This window comes from Ranitomeya variabilis, chromosome 5 (genome assembly GCF_051348905.1).
Source record: "Ranitomeya variabilis isolate aRanVar5 chromosome 5, aRanVar5.hap1, whole genome shotgun sequence".
Lineage (NCBI taxonomy): Eukaryota > Metazoa > Chordata > Amphibia > Anura > Dendrobatidae > Ranitomeya > Ranitomeya variabilis.
The window spans coordinates 403683072-403703511 of NC_135236.1; positions in this window are offsets into that span (position 1 = coordinate 403683072).

Genomic DNA, 20440 nt, shown 5'->3' on the forward strand with positions numbered 1-20440 from the left:
TTTTTGACAGCTGTGCTGCGTCTCATTAAGAAGGAAAGTCACGCCTCCAAGACAGTTTGACTGTATAAGGGGCTAAATTTTATACGTGTTTCGTTCAGCGTCTGCAAGTTTCAAAACTTAAAGAGCAACCTTTCACTTGTGCAGCATTACAGCTGCACAAGGTGTGGCTCTTCTAGTTTGTAACACCTGAGGGGGGTTAAAGGTTACCTTTAAAATTGGTTCAATTAGGCTTCGGCCTACACTCTGCTCCTCCTGCAGACCCTGGGCTCTAACACCGCCAGTTGGTGCCCGGAAGTGCTGGCTGCACAGAGAAAAACACCCGCCAATGTGTCAGTGGGGTTCAGCAATGCCAGCTGTTCAGCTGCTGTGTAGCTGGCAACATGTCCTGCAAACGCAACGCAGACACAACAGACCTAAAACTGCCGCCAGTGCAGGCTTCGGCCTACACTCTGCTCCCTCTGCTCCTCCTGCTGACCCTGGGCTCTAACACCGCCAGTTGGCACCCAGAAGTGCTGGCTGCACAGAGAAAAACACCCGCCAATGTGTCAGTGGGGTTCAGCAACGCCAGCTGTTCACCTACTGTGTAGCCGGCAACATGTCCTGCAAACGCCACGCAGACACAACAGACCTAAAACTGCCGCCAGTGCAGGCCTCGGCCTACACTCTGCTCCCTCTGCTCCTCCTGCTGACCCTGGGCTCTAACACTGCCAGTTGGCACCCAGAAGTGCTGGCTGCACAGAGAAAAACACCCGCCAATGTGTCAGTGGGGTTCAGCAACGCCAGCTGTTTCCCTGCTGTGTAGCCGGCATCGTGTCCTGCAAACGCCACGCAGACACAACAGACCTCCAAATGCCTCCAGTGCAGGCTTCAACCTACACTCTGCTCCCCCTGCTGACCCTTTGCTCCAACACCACTAGTTGGGGCTCTAGGAAGACAAGCTTGAATAGGTTCCCATCCTGGTTCCAGTACCATCAGCTGGTTCTGGGTAGAGCCTTTGGCTTAGGTGCCTCCTTCTGGGTATCCGAGTTCCACCAACGTCAGGTGGTCCTTGGTAGTGCTTTCAGGCACGGGTACCTCCTGCTTAGTAACCGGGTTCCAGTAATGTCAGCTGGTCCTCGGTAGTTCCGTTGGTTCTTGGACCTTCGGCTACCCATCCGGGTTCCAGTACCGTCAGCTGGTTCTCGGCAGTGTCTTTTGCTCTTGTACCTTCTGCTCCCCATCCTGGTTCCAGAACCGTCAGCTGGTTCCGGGCAGAGCCTTTGGCTTAGGTGCCTCCCTCTGGGTATCCGAGTTCCACCAACGTCAGGTGGTCCTTGGTAGTGCTTTCAGGCACGGGTACCTCCTGCTTAGTAACCGGGTTCCAGTAACGTCAGCTGGTCCTCGGTAGTTCCATTGGCTCTTGGACCTTTGGCTACCCATCTGGGTTCCTGTACTGTCAGCTGGTTCTCAGCAGTGTCTTTTGCTCTTGTACCTTCTGCTCCCCATCCTGGTTCCAGTACCGTCAGCTGGTTCCGGGCAGAGCCTTTGGCTTAGGTGCCTCCCTCTGGGTATCCGAGTTCCACCAACGTCAGGTGGTCCTTGGTAGTGCTTTCAGGCACGGGTACCTCCATCTTAGTAACCGGGTTCCAGTAACGTCAGCTGGTCCTCGGTAGTTCCATTGGCTCTTGGATCTTCGGGTAGCCATCCGAGTTCCAGTTCCATCAGCCGCTTCTCGGCATTTTCTCAGCCTTCTTGTACCTTCTGCTACATTTCCAAGTTCAAGACCCTAAAGACGATGACCTGGAAGACCACCCCTAAGATGACGACGACACCAGAGACGACAACCACTGAGATGACGACGACCCTGGAGACGACGACGACATGGGAGACCGAGAAGCAGAAGAACAAGAGGCTGCAGAACAAAGAGCAGAAGAACATTAAGCATAACACTAAATATCAGAGTAAAAGATATTATCTAAATTATAAGCAGAAGAAGACTAAGCAGTGTATGGGGGTGAGTCCGTTCCTCCTCGTGGTGCCCCTGTATAAAGCCTGATGCTGCAGGCCAAACTGAACGCGGACAAATGTAACTCTTTTGTGAAAGGCAGAACGGAAGGTGTAATCTTCAAACTTTTATAGATAACAACTACGGGAATGCCTGTCACAAATAAGAATATGATGAAGAACTTGAATATGAAGAAGAATAATAGTTAAATAAAAAGAATATGAACAATGTAACAAAAAAAAATTATAGGTAGAAGATGAAGAAGATGAATAAGGTGAAGAAGAACTTGATGTCAAAGATGCTGATGATGATGAAGAAGAAAGTGTGGGAGAAGTAAAAAAGAGGGTGAAGGGCGTGGAAGTAGTGAAACATCAATATCTGACAAAATAAAAAAAATCTTAACATAGTCAATATCTTTGTAACTCCGAACGTCTTAAAAAAAAATTAAAATTCCTGCTATTCTATTTGATTGGGCTAAACCTCTATGCCTTTAATGTCTCTGCCACCTCCCCCAATACATCCTACATTATTCTTAGTTGTTTTCCTTCATGTAGAATGAACCTACAAGGAAAGAAAGGTTTTTTTTTAATTCCGATATTTTCGTCCCATTGACTTGCATTGGTATCGGGTATCGGTATCGGCGAGATCCGATATTTTGCCGGTATCGGCCGATACTTTCCGATACCGATACTTTCCGATATCGGAAGGTATTGCTCAACACTAGTTACAAGCCATCAAACAAAGAACTGCTTAAATTTTTGCGCCAGAAGCAGTGTGAAAGACTGGAAGAAAGCATGCCAAGACGCATGAAAGTTGTGATTAAAAATCATGGGTATTCCACAAAAAATTGATTTCTGGACTCTTTCTGAGTTAAAAGACTAGTATTGTTGTTTCTAAATGATTATGAACTTGTTTTCTTTGCATTATATGAGGTCTGATAGCACTGTTTTTCCTAATTTTGACCATTTATCTTTTTCAGAAAAAAAATACAAAATTTATTGCTTGGAAATTCGGAGACATGCTTTCAGAAGTTTATAGAATGAAAGAACAATTTACAATTTTCTCAAAAATATACCTATAAAGAGAAAAATCAGACAAACTGAAAATTTTGCAGTGGTCTCTTAATTTTTGCCAGAGCTGTATATCCATATGTCGCCACGTACAAACTAATGTGTCTGCTCCATTTAAATTTTGGGTCTCCAAATTGAGCTTGCCCTTTATGCCTTGGAGGCGCTGGCCTGCTCTGCGGAAAGTGTACTGTCAGAACTTGTGTTTAGCATAGCAGGAGGTGTGATAACACACAGGCGCCTCCGTCTGTCTATATTCAATGATGAGAAGCTAACATTCTTTAAAATTTATTAGGCATTAATTCCTGAGGACTTGACCTTTGGATTACTAGACAACTATACCAGCAGCACACAGCCAGTTTTTAATTCTATTTGCCATTTTTTGGCCCCAAATAATTAAAAAAAAAACTGTGTTGGCTACCTCTCCTCCGCCTCTTCCACCACATGGACCTTTGCCCCCTGGTTGTAGCTAGTTAGTTTTTGTTGGTTCATTCTTTTAAGTCAGTTCCCTCAAAAAAGAAAGAAATAAAATACAAACAGTGTTGGATTATTACTCCCTTGCCTCTTTCCACCTATACCGCCATGTCCACCTCTTCCTCCACATGGACCTACACCTCCTTGTTCTATATTGCTAGTTTTAGTTTTGTTAATTCTAGGTTGTTTTAAGTCAGTTCTATAAAAAAAATATTAAAAATAAAACAAAAACAGTGTTGCATCACTCCTCCCTTGCTCTTCCACCTATACTACCACATCATTCTCTTCCTCCACTTGGAGGTATGCCTCCTAGTTCTACATTGTTAGCTTTTGTTTTGTTATTTCTAGTTTGTTTTAAGTCAGTTCCACAAAAAACTTTAAAAAATGAAAATATAAAAACCATGAAAAAAAGAAAAAAAAACAGTTCCATAAAAAATGTAAAAAAAAAAAACTATAGAAAAAAAGCAAACAATACAAATAAAAACAGTATTGGATTACTCCTCCCTTTCCTCTTACATCTATACCGCCACATCTGTCTCTTCATTCACTTGAACCTATGCCTCCTCTTTGTAGTTTGCTAGTTTTGTTTCTACTTTACTAAAAACATTTTTTATACTGTACCAAAAAGCTTATGGGAGTACTGTGCCAAAAAGCCTCTATGTATACTATGCTGAAAAGCCTCTGTTTCTTCTTTACCAAAAATCCTCTGGAAGTACTGTGCCAAAAAGGCTCTCTGTGTACTGTGACATGAAACATATTTTTTGCACTGTATCAAAATAGGGACTGTATCAGTTGGTGGTTATGGTAAGGTTTTCCACATTTCTGACATGCTAACCATTAGGGTTGAGCGAAACAGATCGTTCATTTTCATAAGTCGCCGACTTTTGGCAAAGTCGGCGTCTCATGAAACAGAGCCGATCCCTGTGTGGGGTCTGCCATGCGGTACGCGACTTTCGCGCCAAAGTCGCGTTTCAATGACGCTAAAAGCGCCATTTCTCAGCCAATGAAGGTGGACGCAGAGTGTGGGCAGCGTGATGACATAGATCTCAGTCCCCACCATCTTAGAGAAGGGCATTGCAGTGATTGGCTTGCTTTCTGCGGCGTCACAGGGGCTATAAAGGGGCGTTCCCGCCGACCGCCATCTTACTGCTGCTGATCTGAGCGTAGGGAGAGGTTGTTGCAGCTTCTTCGGAAGCAGGGATAGTGATAGGCAGGGTACATAAAGCCACAAACCGCTTGTGCTGTAGCGATTTCCACTGTCCAATACCACCTTTTGTTTGCAGGACAGTGGAAGCTACATTTTTTTTTCCTCAGCGCTGTAGCTCATTGGGCTGCCCTAGAAGGCTCCCTGATAGCTGCGTTGCTTTGTGTGTACGCCGCTGTGTAAACCAACTGCTTTTTTCAAAGCACAAATCCTGTTTTTCCTTCCTTTCTGCACAGCTATCTTGTGTGTTTGTCCACACTTTTGTGTGCAGCAGTCCTTTTCAGCTGCCTGCCATACTTTTCTGAGATAACTGCAGGGAGATAAATATTGGCAAGTCTGACTCCGTGCCATTGCTGTGTGTGGCATCTCTCTCTCATTGTGTGGCACCGAAAACACTGTGTAATACTTGTCCTTTTTTTTTTTTTTTTCTAAATTCTCCCTTTTCCAAAAAAAAAATTAGTGAGAGATAAATATTGTCAAGTCTGACTCCGTGCCATTGCTGTGTGTGGCATCTCTCTCATTGTGTGCCACTGAAAACACTGTGTAATACTTGTCCTTTTTTTTTTTTTTTTTTCAAAATTCTCCCTTTTCCCAAAAAAAAAATTAGTGGGAGATAAATATTGTCAAGTCTGACTCCGTGCCATTGCTGTGTGTGGCATCTCTCTCTCATTGTGTGGCACTGAAAACACTGTGTAATACTTGTCCTTTTTTTTTTTTCCTAATTTCTCCCTTTTCCAAAAAAAAAATTAGTGGGAGATAAATATTGTCAAGTCTGACTCCGTGCCATTGCTGTGTGTGGCATCTCTCTCTCATTGTGTGCCACTGAAAACACTGTGTAATACTTGTCCTTTTTTTTTTTTTTTTTCAAAATTCTCCCTTTTCCAAAAAAAAAAATTAGTGGGAGATAAATATTGTCAAGTCTGACTCCGTGCCATTGCTGTGTGTGGCATCTCTCTCTCATTGTGTGGCACTGAAAACACTGTGTAATACTTGTCCTTTTTTTTTTTTCCTAAATTCTCCCTTTTCCAAAAAAAAAATTAGTGGGAGATAAATATTGTCAAGTCTGACTCCGTGCCATTGCTGTGTGTGGCATCTCTCTCTCATTGTGTGCCACTGAAAACACTGTGTAATATTTGTCCTTTTTTTTTTTTCCTAAATTCTCCCTTTTCCAAAAAAAAAATTAGTGGGAGATAAATATTGTCAAGTCTGACTCCGTGCCATTGCTGTGTGTGGCATCTCTCTCTCATTGTGTGGCACCGAAAACACTGTGTAATACTTGTCCTTTTTTTTTTTTCCTAAATTCTCCCTTTTCCAAAAAAAAAATTAGTGGGAGATAAATATTGTCAAGTCTGACTCCGTGCCATTGCTGTGTGTGGCATCTCTCTCTCATTGTGTGGCACTGAAAACACTGTGTAATACTTGTCCTTTTTTTTTTTTTTCCTAAATTCTCCCTTTTCCCAAAAAAAAATTAGTGGGAGATAAATATTGTCAAGTCTGACTCCGTGCCATTGCTGTGTGTGGCATCTCTCTCTCATTGTGTGGCACTGAAAACATTGTGTAATACTTGTCCTTTTTTTTTTTTCCCTAAATTCTCCCTTTTCAAAAAAAAAAATTAGTGGGAGATAAATATTGCCAAGTCTGACTCCGTGCCATTGCTGTGTGTGGCATCTCTCTCTCATTGTGTGGCACTGAAAACACTGTGTAATACTGAGCCTTTTTTTGGGGGGGTAAATTCTCCCAGAAAAAAAAAAAAATTGTGGGAGATTAAGATTGGCATTTCTGCTTGAGTGCTGGGCCTGTGTGTGCCATCTGTCTCAAATTATTGGGCCACAGAAAACCTAGTGTGTAACATTGGGCCTGATTTTCCTTTGAGTGTCAGGCACCTATAAAGGTATATATAAATCCTACAGAAGTTTGAGTTCACCTTATAAGTTGTTTTACAGTAACAAATAGTGTTACTTTGGTTACGTTTTGCAAGCAATGAGGAAGTCTAGTGGAAGAGGTCGTGGCCGTGGGCGGTCATTGTCAGCTGGTAATGATGGTAGTGGTGGTGGAGCATCAGGTGGTCGTGGTAAAAGCAGTAAGTCTCAAGTTGTTGAGCCAGGTTCCTTGTCTGGCTACACAAGGCCTCGAACGCTCTCTTTTCTGGGAGTAGGAAAACCACTTTTGAAGCCGGAGCAGCAGGAACAAGTATTGGCTTTCATTGCTGACTCTGCCTCTAGCTCTTTCGCCTCCTCCTCGGAAAGTGCCAAATGTCAGAGCAGTGCATCGTCAGTGGATGCTCCCGGTCAGGGACAAGTCGCTTCCTTGTCTTCTTCACCCAGAACAAGAGAGAAGGATGCGTCAGGAGACACAACGGGTTACTCCATGGAGCTCTTTACACATACCGTTCCTGGGTTAGACAGTGAAACAGTTAACAGGCCATGTCCATTAGAAGTTGAATCGGACATGGAGTGCACAGATGCACAGCCACAGCCAGATTACTATGCTGTTCCTTTGACTCAGACCAGAACATTGCCCTCGCAGTGTACTGAGGCAGAATCAAACCCAGCGGAGACTATGGTGCCCCGTCACGGACGCTATACCACCGGCTTACACGGTGACACAGACAAAATCGCACACGACATAGAAGAGGAGGTCATAGATGACCCAGTTGTGGACCCCGATTGGCAGCCATTGGGGGAACAGGGTGCAGGCGGCAGTAGTTCTGAAGCGGAGGAGGAGGAGCCGCAGCAGGCATCAACATCACAACAGGTTCCATCTACCGGGCCCGTATCTGGCCAAAAACGCGTGACAAAACCAAAACCAGTTGGAGGACAGCGTGGCCATCCGGTTAAAGAAGCTCAGTCTGCAATGCCTGAAAAGGAATCCGATAGTAGAAAGAGTGCAGTCTGGCATTTTTTTAAACAACATCCAAATGATCAGCGCAAAGTCATCTGTCAAAAATGTTCAACAACCTTAAGCAGAGGTCAGAATCTTAAAAGTCTAAATACAAGTTGCATGCATAGACATTTATCCACCATGCATTTGCAAGCCTGGACTAACTACCAAACGTCCCTAAAGGTTGCAGCACCCTCGCCCAATGAAGCTAGTCAGCAACGCTACATCCCTTCCCTCCCTGTAAGCCGACCATTTCCCACACCACCTGCAGTATCTGTGCAGCTTTCGTCGCCAGGCCAAAGCAGTCAGGGAATCACCAGGTTAGTAGTAGGAAACACTGCATGTAGGGCACCGGCAAGAATACCATCTCCAACCCTCTCTCAGTCACCCATGTCCACCGGCACCACCGCTAGTTCCACGATCTCCAGCTCTCCAGTCCAGCTCACCCTACATGAGACTCTTGTTAGGAAAAGGAAGTACTCATCCTCGCATCCGCGTACACAGGGTTTGAACGCCCACATTGCTAGACTAATCTCATTAGAGATGATGCCCTACCGGTTAGTTGAAAGCGAAGCTTTCAAAGCGCTGATGGACTACGCTGTACCACGCTACGAGCTACCCAGTCGGCACTTCTTTTCTAGAAAAGCCATCCCAGCCATTCAACAGCATGTTAAAGACCGCATCGTCCATGCACTCAGGCAGTCTGTGACTACAAAGGTGCACCTGAGAACAGATGCATGGACCAGTAGGCATGGCCAGGGTCGTTACGTGTCCATCACGGCACACTGGGTGAATGTGGTGGATGCAGGGTCCACAGGGGACAGCAATATTGGGACAGTTTTGCCTAGTCCACGGGCAAGGAAAGAGTTGGCTGTAGGCGTTCGCCCCCCCTCCTCCTCTTCCTCCTCCTCATGCAGAAGCGAGAGCTCGTCCACACACCCCAGTCGCACATCCACTCCATCCGCAGCTGCCACTGTTGCACACCAGGTGTGCCATTATGGGACAGCTAGTGGCAAGCGTCAGCAGGCTGTATTGGCAATGAAGTGTTTGGGCGACAACAGACACACCGCAGAAGTTCTGTCCGAGTTCTTGCAGAATGAAACTCAGTCATGGCTGGGCACTGTACATCTTGAGGCAGGCAAGGTTGTGAGTGATAACGGAAGGAATTTCATGGCTGCCATAGCCCTTTCCCAACTGAAACACATTCCTTGCCTGGCTCACACCTTAAACCTGGTGGTGCAGTGCTTCCTGAAAAGTTATCCGGGGTTACCCGACCTGCTCCTCAAAGTGCGCAGACTTTGCTTGCATATCCGCCGTTCGCCCGTACACTCCAGCCGTATGCAGAACTATCAGCGGTCTTTGAACCTTCCCCAGCATCGCCTAATCATCGACATTTCAACAAGGTGGAACTCCACACTGCACATGCTTCAGAGACTGTGCGAACAGAGGCGTGCTGTTATGTTTTTGTGGGAGGATACACATACACGGGCAGGCAGTTGGATGGCAGACATGGAGTTGTCAGGTGTGCAGTGGTCGAAGCTACAAGACCTGTGTCAAGTCCTTCAGTGTTTTGAGGAATGCACATGGCTGGTTAGTGCAGACAACGCCATAATAAGCATGAGCATCCCCCTAATGCGTCTGCTGATGCAAAGTTTGACGCACATAAAGGAGCAGGCGTCTGCAGCCTTGGAAGAGGAAAGCCTTGATGACAGTCAGCCATTGTCTGGTCAGGGCCGTGTAGAGGACGCGGTAGCGGGTGAAGAGGAGGAGGAGGACGAGGAGGATGATGGGGATGAGTACTTTTTTAATGAGGAAGCTTCTCCTGGGCCAACAGAAATTAGTGGCGTTTCAAGGTTCTGTTTTTTTAAGGGAGACAAGTGACGTAGATTTGCCTGTAACTGCCCCTCAAACCAGCACAACCGCAGATTTGCCAACAGGAACTTTGGCCCACATGGCGGATTATGCCTTACGTATCCTCAAAAAGGACCCACGCATTACTAAAATGATGAGCGATGACGATTACTGGTTGGCCTGCATCCTTGACCCTCGCTATAAAGGCAAATTGCAAAATATTATGCCACATGAGAACCTCGAACAAATCTTAGCAACCAAACAAGCTACTCTTGTAGACCGTTTGATTCAGGCATTCCCAGAACACAGCGCCGGTGATGGCTCTCACACAAGCTGCAGGGGGCTACATGGCAGAGGTGTTAGGGGTGCACAGATCAGAAGTGGCGTTGGACAGAGGGGTTTTCTGACCAGGTTGTGGAGTGATTTCGCAATGACCGCGGACAGGACAGGTACAGCAGCATCTATTCAAAGTGACAGGAGACAACATTTGTCCAGTATGGTTACTAACTATTTTTCTTCCCTTATCGATGTTCTCCCTCAACCGTCATTCCCATTTGATTACTGGGCATCAAAATTAGACACCTGGCCTGAATTGGCAGAATATGCGTTGCAGGAGCTTGCTTGCCCAGCAGCTAGTGTGCTATTAGAAAGAGTATTCAGTGCTGCTGGTTCAATATTAACCGAAAAAAGGACTCTTCTGGCTACCCAAAATGTGGATGATCTCACCTTCATTAAAATGAACCACTCCTGGATTTCAAATTATTTTGCCCCACCTTTCCCGGCTGACACCTAATTTTTGCTATAAAAAGGTCGTGCTTGTGGACTGGTCTTACTGAGTGTTCCAATCTGTTAATTTGCAGCAGCTGTTTGTCCAGCATACGACATGTTTACACCTCCCCCAATGGGAAAAATCCCCCCACGGGGCCGTTGTCTCGCCACTTGGCGCCAGCACCCGTTACAGTGCTGATTGTCTGAAGAGGCGGGTGTGCCCGCTTTTGGTCGACGGCATTGCCACTGGGTCCCTCATAGTACAATGTAGTGTCTCTGGCGGGGGTGGTGCGCACCCAACGTCAGACACGCCGTTGTAACATGAGGGGCCCTGGGGCGGTACCGCCGGCCACAAGAGAGTCCCCCCCCCAGCTAAAACTGTGCTGTACCACGTGCAAAATTATCTCGCACAGCTCCACCAATGTGTAGTCTATGCACTGACATCATTCAATGCCTGGCACTGACAAACAATACCAATTTGTTTGCATCTATGATGCTAGTTAAAGTAGTCTGGGTCAGTGTCCTATATTGACACCAGTAAATACTAATTTACTGCCAAATTAATTTGTCATAAACTCTGCAGATGAGCCCACCCCTGTACCTAAGCATGCCACCCTTTTTTTACTTATAGTTGTTTTGCGAGACATTAACATCTATTTGTATTTTTGGAGTACTAACTGTGTCAGACACTCCTTGCAATACTCCTCCACTGACCACAATGCTGCCTGCCCGTGTATCCATGTAACCGATATAAAACTGCCATGAGCCTATTGTTTGTTATTTTAGGCCTTTGATAGCCTGTCTGCGGCCCCTACTTGCAATACTCCTCCACTGACCACAATGCTGCCTGCCCGTGTATCCATGTAACCGATATAAAACTGCCATGAGCCTATTGTTTGTTATTTTAGGCCTTTGATAGCCTGTCTGCGGCCCCTACTTGCAATACTCCTCCACTGACCACAATGCTGCCTGGAGTGCCTGCCTGTGTATCCATGTAACTGATGTAAAACTGCCATGACTGCCTACTGTTTGTTATTTTAGGCCTTTGTGAGCCTGTCTGCGGCCCCTACTTGCAATACTCCTCCACTGACCACAATGCTGCCTGCCCGTGTATCCATGTAACCGATATACAACTGCCATGAGCCTATTGTTTGTTATTTTAGGCCTTTGATAGCCTGTCTGAGGCCCCTACTTGCAATACTCCTCCACTGACCACAATGCTGCCTGCCCATGTATCCATGTAACCGATATAAAACTGCCATGAGCCTATTGTTTGTTATTTTAGGCCTTTGATAGCCTGTCTGCGGCCCCTACCTGCAATACTCCTCCACTGACCACAATGCTGCCTGGAGTGCCTGCCTGTGTATCCATGTAACCGATGTAAAACTGCCATGACTGCCTACTGTTTGTTATTTTAGGCCTTTGTGAGCCTGTCTGCGGCCCCTACCTGCAATACTCCTCCACTGACCACAATGCTGCCTGCCCGTGTATCCATGTAACCGATATAAAACTGCCATGAGCCTATTGTTTGTTATTTTAGGCCTTTGTGAGCCTGTCTGCGGCCCCTACTTGCAATACTCCTCCACTGACCACAATGCTGCCTGCCCGTGTATCCATGTAACCGATATAAAACTGCCATGAGCCTATCGTTTGTTATTTTAGGCCTTTGATAGCCTGTCTGCGGCCCCTACTTGCAATACTCCTCCACTGACCACACCAATGCTGCCCGTGTACCCCTGGAACCTATTTAAAAGTTCATAGAGCCTAGTTATATATTTCATTTACTATTAATAAGGCCATGATGGACTACGCTGTACCACGCTACAAGCTAACCAGTCGACACTTCTTTTGCGAGAAAAGCCATCCCAACCCTCCACCAGCATGCAGAAGACCGCATTGTCCATGCACTCTGGCAATCTGTGAGTACAAAGGTGCACCTGACAACAGACGCATGGACCTGTAGGCATGGCCACGGAAGATTACGTATCCATTACGGCGCAATGGGTTAATGTGTTGGATGCATGGTCCACAGGGGACAGCCTACTAAGTCTGTCTGCAGTCCCTAATTCAAATTGTCCTCCACTGTCTAAATCGGAGCTTCCACCTTCTGGCTTTCGGCCTATAGTATCAGATATGAAACTGCATTTGGCCTTCAACTTTGGTTACGGCCTACTAACGGTGTCTGCCCCTCCCTGGTGTTTGCCCTCAACTGAATAAAGCTGAGCTTCAACCTTCTGGCTCTCATTAAGTGCTGTTATTTTAAAAATTGGTGGTTAGGGCCTACTAACGGTGTCTGCCCCTCCCTGGTGTTTTTCCTCAACTGAATAAAGCTGAGCTTCAACCTTCTGGCTTTCGGCCTATAGTATCAGATATGAAACTGCATTTGGCCTTCAACTTTGGTTACGGCCTACTAACAGTGTCTGCCCCTCCCTGGTGTTTGCCCTCAACTGAATAAAGCTGTGCTTCAACCTTCTGGCTTTCGACCTATAGTATCAGATATTAAACTGCATTTGGCCTTCAACTTTGTTTACGGCCTACTAACGGTGTCTGCCCCTGCCTGGTGTTTTTCCTCAACTGAATAAAGCTGAGCTTCAACCTTCTGGCTCTCATTAAGTGCTGTTATTTTAAAAATTGGTGGTTAGGGCCTACTAACGGTGTCTGCCCCTCCCTGGTGTTTGCCCTTAACTGAATAAAGCTGAGCTCCAACCTTCTGGCTCTCATTAAGTGCTATTATTTTAAAAATTGGTGGTTAGGGCCTACTAACGGTGTCTGCCCCTCCCTGGTGTTTTTCCTCAACTGAATAAAGCTGAGCTTCAACCTTCTGGCTTTCGGCCTATAGTATCAGATATGAAACTGCATTTGGCCTTCAACTTTTGTTACGGCCTACTAACGGTGTCTGCCCCTCCCTGGTGTTTGCCCTCAACTGAATAAAGCTGAGCTTCAACCTTCTGGCTCTCATTAAGTGCTGTTATTTTAAAAATTGGTGGTTAGGGCCTACTAACGGTGTCTGCCCCTACCTGGTGTTTGCCCTCAACTGAATAAAGCTGAGCTTCAACCTTCTGGCTCTCATTAAGTGCTGTGTTTTTAAAAATTGGTGGTTAGGGCCTACTAACGGTGTCTGCCCCTCCCTGGTGTTTGCCCTCAACTGAATAAAGCTGAGCTTCAACCTTCTGGCTCTCATTAAGTGCTGTGTTTTTAAAAATTGGTGGTTAGGGCCTACTAACGGTGTCTGCCCCTCCCTGGTGTTTGCCCTCAACTGAATAAAGCTGAGCTTCAACCTTCTGGCTTTCGGCCTATAGTATCAGATATTAAACTGCATTTGGCCTACTAGTGTGGTTGGGCCCTTAAAACAGTGTCTGCTGCTCCTGGGTTTGCTACTCCACTGAACAAAGCAATGCCGCCTGTTTAGTCCTGTCCTGTTACCAATTTTGAACTGCATTTAGCCTACTTTATTCTTTGGCCCTATATCTGTTTCCTCCTCATCCTGCCCATTGCCCAGCCACTGCTAGATGAGTCTGCTGGTACATTGACCTAGACCACTACATTCCCCTTGCACTCTACACAGCCAGAATCTGACCCTGCTGAAAGTAAGGTTCCCCTTCCCGCATGTTATACCACCTTACCCAGGGACAAAGAGGAAGGTGCAGATGAAAGTGCAGGTTCCTTCATCAGGTGCGGGGGGCATACTCGTTGGCGACGTCACTGGCACAGGGCCCCTCAGAGTACGCAAAAGTGTCGCTGCTGGTGGGAGGCGCCCCCGCCGTGCAAACACACCGCTGTACTTTGAGGGGCCCTGTGCCAGTGCCAATGCGAACAAGTGTGCCCCCCTGCTTGCTCAGGATCACAGCACTTGCAACGTTGAAATACTTTCCTCTCCCTGCTCCACCGCCGTGACGTAGTCCACGATTCCTGGGCCCACTAAAACCTTGAACCAGCCCTACCCCCCACAAATTTGCCAAATGACCCCCAAGTTCCATTGAACAACTATTATTATAAAGTTAATTAAGATTGACAAGCTTCAGAAACAAGAATGGATGTTTTTGGCATTAAAATGGGCACTGTAGGTGTTTTCCTGGCCTCCACTCACTGCCGACTATGCTTCCCCATTGACTTGCATTGGGTTTCGTGTTTCGGTCGATCCCCGACTTTTAGCGATAATCGGCCGACTGCACTCGACTCGACTCTGGACAAAGTCGGGTTTCACAAAACCCGACTCGATCTTAAAAAAATGAAAGTCGCTCAACCCTACTAACCATCCTTTCCGAGGTGTTTCCAGTGCCATAGCTATGCTGGTAACTTCATCCTCCTCTGCCTTGTGCTTCCACTGAGCCCCCACTGTGAGGTGAAATGCGTAAATCAGCTTTAGTGATGGAAGTAAGGATGGCACATTGTGTTTGTAGCAGGGATCCAGAAGGGTGGCCAGCCAGTAATCAGCACTTGTAACAATCCGAGCAACTTGACGGTCTTTGGGCAGGCACAGCTGCATGTATTGTCTCATGGGTGCCGGGCTCCCCAGAGGCAATGACAAGCTGTACTCGGTGGGAGATGTGTTATCTGGGTCCTCGGTGTCCTCTGCCTCTCTACAGTCATGCTCCAGTGATGCCCATGAGCTGCTTTGAGTGCCACCCTGCTGTGAACATGGTTGTTGCTAATCCTCCTCATCCTCCAAAACTTTCCCCTTGCTGGACATTTGTGTAACTGGCCTCTGTTGGTACAGGAGCACATCCTCCAAGTCATGTGTGGATGACTGACCTGATAATGGTTTGAATGTTCACTGTTCCTCCTACTCTTCCTCATGTGCCACCACCTCATCTATCATCGCCTGAAGCTTTTTTTTAGGAGGCATACAAGTGGGATAGTAACGCTGGTGATGGTGTCATCAGCACTGGCCATGTTTGTGCAGTACTCAAAACAAAACCGGACACACTTCCCACATGGAAGCCAAAACTTTGGTCAGTGTTGTTCCGCAGAGCGACTCATCAGTGCGTGCAACAGCACAAATTCCAGTATTACCTGATAGTATTGTTAGAGAAAATCCAAGGGGGGTGACTATCTGAAGACTATGTCAAGAGTTGAATCTAAATGGATTTTTACACTGGATAGTCTTGCTCCTAAGGGATTAAATTACGAAATTGAACTGTATGCCCTGTAAGTTATTTGCAGGGAGTCTCAGGTAGTACCACCTCGAATTGAGGTGCCTGGACTTCATTTGATTATCAGGTATTGTTCTAAGGACAGAATCCTGTCTAGTGGCAGTATTTCTTAACGTTACACCAATTTTTGAAAAAAAACTTAAAAAGATTTTTTTAAATTGTTTTTTTTTTAAATTATTAAGCTTCTTTATGAATTCATCATTCATCATTTTTTATTAGGCATTTTCTAAATACATTTTTTATACATTTTTCTATATATTTACATATATTTTTAAAGGCTATTTAATAAAGTAATATCCATTTTTAATCAATTCTTTTTAGGTTTGTATACTTGGAAATAGGTATGCTTCTTTAATGAATTATTGGTATCCATATGAAAGATCAATATTAGCGCAATATAATAAGTAACACAAAACAATATTTTTTTCTATTTATAGTATGCAGTGCAGTATTAACAGTTGAATATGGCAGGATATCCACTTAGTCTAATAGAGTTGTTTTACCATGTTGGATTCTGGGTGATCCCAGCATGTTGGGTGGTCCAATGACAAGTAGGGATTAGGATGAACGTGGTTATATTTTAGGCAGCGATAGCAGGGCAGCCATACCTTGAGAAAGAGGGACGGATCCCTCGAAACGTGTCAGGTTGGACCTTTGAGTGCCAACAATACGGACAGGTGACGTCACCGCTAAACCACGCCCCCCGCTCGTTGCGCTACTACACAGAGGTGCCATCAGCTGAGGCTGTCCACCGACCACCACAGCTACAAGTGTGCATGGTATTTTCACCCATGGGAGGACGCTCCCTTTCTTTTTGGACTGCTAGCGCCGTCTTCACCTGCAGCGGCACGGATGGCACCATTGCAACAGAAGCAACCACTTCAGGCACGTGTCAGTGTCACTTCTGACACATCAGCCACATCACATAGAGATGTTTCAACACTAGTGTTGAGCATTCCGATACCGCAAGTATCGGGTATCGGCCGATACTTGCGGGTATCGGAATTCCGATACCGAGATCCGATACTTTTGTGGTATCGGGTATCGGTATCGAAACAACATTAATGTGTAAAATTAAGAATTAAAATAAAAAATATTGCTATACTCACCTCTCCGACGCAGCCTGGACGTCCGCGAGGGAACCGGCAGCGTTGTTTGCTTAAAATTCGCATGTTTACTTCCTTACTTGAAGTCCCGGCTTGTGATTGGTCGCGTGCCGCCCATGTGGCCGCGACGCGACCAATCACAGCAAGCCGTGACGTAATTTTAGGTCCTTCAGGATTTTAAAATTACGTTCTGGCTTGTGATTGGTCGCGTCGCGGTCACATGGGCGACGCGACCAATCACAAGCCGTGACGTCACGGGAGGCTGGACACGCGCGCATTTTAAAATGCGCACTTGTCCTGCCTCCCGTGGCGTCCCGGCTTGTGATTGGTCGCGTCGCCCATGTGGCCGCGACGCGACCAATCACAGCAAGCCGTGACGTAATTTTAGGTCCTTCAGGATTTTAAAATTATGTTCTGGCTTGTGATTGGTCGCGACGCGATGCGACCAATCACAAGCCGTGACGTCACGGGAGGCTGGACACGCGCGCATTTTAAAATGCGCGCTTGTCCTGCCTCCCGTGACGTCACGGCTTGTGATTGGTCGCATCGCGTCGCGACCAATCACAAGCCAGAACATAATTTTAAAATCCTGAAGGACCTAAAATTACGTCACGGCTTGCTGTGATTGGTCGCGTCGCGGCCACATGGGCGACGCGACCAATCACAAGCCGGGACATCACGGGAGGCAGGACAAGCGTGCATTTTAAAATGCACGTGTGTCCAGCCTCCCGTGACGTCACGGCTTGTGATTGGTCGCGTCGCCCATGTGACCGCGACGCGACCAATCACAAGCCAGAACGTAATTTTAAAATCCTAAAGGACCTAAAATTACGTCACGGCTTGCTGTGATTGGTCGCGTCGCGGCCACATGGGCGGCACGCGACCAATCACAAGCCGGGACTTCAAGTAAGGAAGTAAACGCGCAAATTTTAAGCAAACAACGCTGCCGGTTCCCTCGCGGACGTCCAGGCTGCGTCGGAGAGGTGAGTATAGCAATATTTTTTATTTTAATTCTTTATTTTACACATTAATATGGTTCCCAGGGCCTGAAGGAGAGTTTCCTCTCCTTCAGACCCTGGGAACCATCAGGAATACCGTCCGATACATGAGTCCCATTGACTTGTATTGGTATCGGGTATCGGTATCGGATTAGATCCGATACTTTGCCGGTATCGGCCGATACTTTCCGATACCGATACTTTCAAGTATCGGACGGTATCGCTCAACACTATTCAACACTTATTTTTCAGCTTCCACCTATGATTTAGTGCGGCATCTTAATTGTTTTTCTGTTATCACTATTTAGGTTGGCAGGGCTGCATATGTCACCTTCCTAGGTGCCAGCAGCTTTTGGAATAGGAGCTCAGTTCAGTGCCAGTGTGTTTCAACTTTTTGATGATATTTTAATGTTGAGAGAAGCACCTGTAAATACAGATCAGTCTCCATTACTACCTTTCTATAGTTCAAAATGTTTCTTTCGCCTTTGGTATGAATAATGTGGAAGGACAACACATAAAAAGCAAGATGCAAAACTGTAAAAACACTTCACTTGCAGACTCATATGTTGAATGTCCAATGAACAGAAAGTTTGCATAAACTCTTGTGGTAGAGTGGCTCACTCGGCTGCACACGAAGGTAAACACGGGTACACTGCGGTTTAAGAACTTCTTTGGGTTTATTTGTAGACAGTATAAACCATGGTGTAGTAAAGAAAATGCAGCCCTCTGGGCAAAACAGGGAAGCAAAACAAAATGGTGGTAGAAAAAACACAGTCCTTCTGTGATAGGGGTTCCTCCCACTCATGGCTGACAGAACACACACGGTTCATGTTCAATAGTCCATGCAGCACTTTCCTGGAGTGCTCCTTCTCCAGGCAAATGCACTGAACCCTGAGAGTTTTTCCCTTCAGCCATTTAAGCTCAGACAATGTGACTGATCACATGACTGCGACCTCATCAAGGTCCTGTCAGCACATAGTGGTGCTAGCTCTTTAGGGGGCGATATGAGGGGACACTCTCTTGCCCGCTCTATGAATGTCCCCCTAAAAAACAGCCAATAATATAAGTTAACTTAACCCTCGCAACACTTACTGTGCTGGAGGAAATAACACTCTGGATTATATATCACTGACGCCATATCTCCCCTCTATTACATTACCAGTGACTCTGTCAAACTCTCAGTAAAATGGGTTATAGAATTGTCCATACTTTCAATTGTAACCCTGTTATGTATTTTCTTATAGACTTTTGAACTACAGAAACCAATCTAGAAAAAAACATAAATCAATGACATGCTGTTATACATTTATGACACTTTAGGATAAATGATGCAAAGTATTTCCAGACTAAAATTTGTGAAGTAAATTATACATGTGTCATAACCAGGGCCGGATCCAGGTTTTTGAGGGCCCAGGGTGAAAGAGTCTCAGTGCCCTCCCCCCCTTTAACACATACCACAATTCATAAAGAGTTCGATTTTGGTTTTATCTGACCAGAGCACCTTCTTCCACATGTTTGGTGTGTCTCCCAGGTGGCTTGCTGCAAACTTTAAATGACTCTTTTTATGGATATCTTTGAGAAATGGCTTTCTTCTTGCCACTCTTCCATAAAGACCAGATGATTTTTGCAGTGTATGACTAATTGTTGTCTTATGGACAGACTGTCCCCCCTCAGTTGTAGATCTCTGCAGTTCATCCAGAGTGATCATGAGCCTCTTGACTGCATCTCTGATCAGTCTTCTCCTTGTTTGAGATGAAAGTTTAGAGGGACGGCCGGGTCTTGGTAGATTTGCAGTGGTATGATACTCCTTCCATTTCAATATGATCCCTTGCATAGTGCTCCTTGGGATGTTAAAAGTTTTGGAAATCATTTTGCATCCAAATGCAGCTTTAAACTTCTCCACAACAGTATCACGGACCTGCCTGTTGTGTTCCTTGGTCTTCATGATGCTCTCTGTGCTTCAAACAGAACCCTAAGACTATCACGGAGCAGGTGCATTTATACGGAGACTTGATTACACACAGGTGGATTATATTTATCATCATTAGGCATTTAGGACAACATTGGATCATTCAGAGATCCACAATGAACTTCTGGAGTGAGTTTGCTGCACTGAAAGTAAAGGGGCCGAATAATATTGCACGCCCCACTTTTCAGTTTTTGAATTTCCACAAAAATTTAAAATAACTAATACATTTCATTCAACTTCACAATTGTGTTCCACTTGTTGTTGATTCTTCACCAAAAATTTACATTTAGAATCTTTATGTTTGAAGCATGATATGTGGGAAAAGGTTGAAAAGTTCAAGGGGGCCAAATACTTTCGCAAGGCACTGTATAAATCCTGATGAGCCCCCCAGAGAACAGAGAAGGATAAGGCTTATGTGCCCCATTTGCCCCCTGACAGGACACAAAAGCTCCATTCTGAAGACTGAAGTCTGGAGAAGTAAATGCAGGGAATCTTGAGAGAGGGTTGCTTTGTCCTGTCAGGGGGCAGGTTGGGCTCAGCAGTATTATGCTTCTCTGCAGGAGGTGAAGGGGGAAGGGACACTCAGCTCTGCTCTTTTCATGATGCAGACAGGGGTCAGACTCAGGACATAGCAGTTGCTGTGCTGATTGACGGGGACTGGGGACTGCGCTGCTCCGTGACTCGCTCCTGACTGTACTGTGTGACGGGAGAATACTGTAACTGCACTAAGCCCGTGCTCAGCTGGGATTGGATGCTGGAAAGTCCCACCCTCCTGTTGCTCAGCACTGACTGCCTCTCCCAGCTGTCTGTCACAATAACTCCTGCTCCCTCCACACACACACTGCTCTGGTTTATGAAAATTCTGACAGCGGGCCCCTCCAGCTCCTGGGCCCATTACACCAGTGTGTGTGTGTGTGCTGTATCCAAGACAACGTGAGTGGGCCCCCCTTCTCGCCAGAGCCCCGGCACTTGCCTGGGTGCGCCGG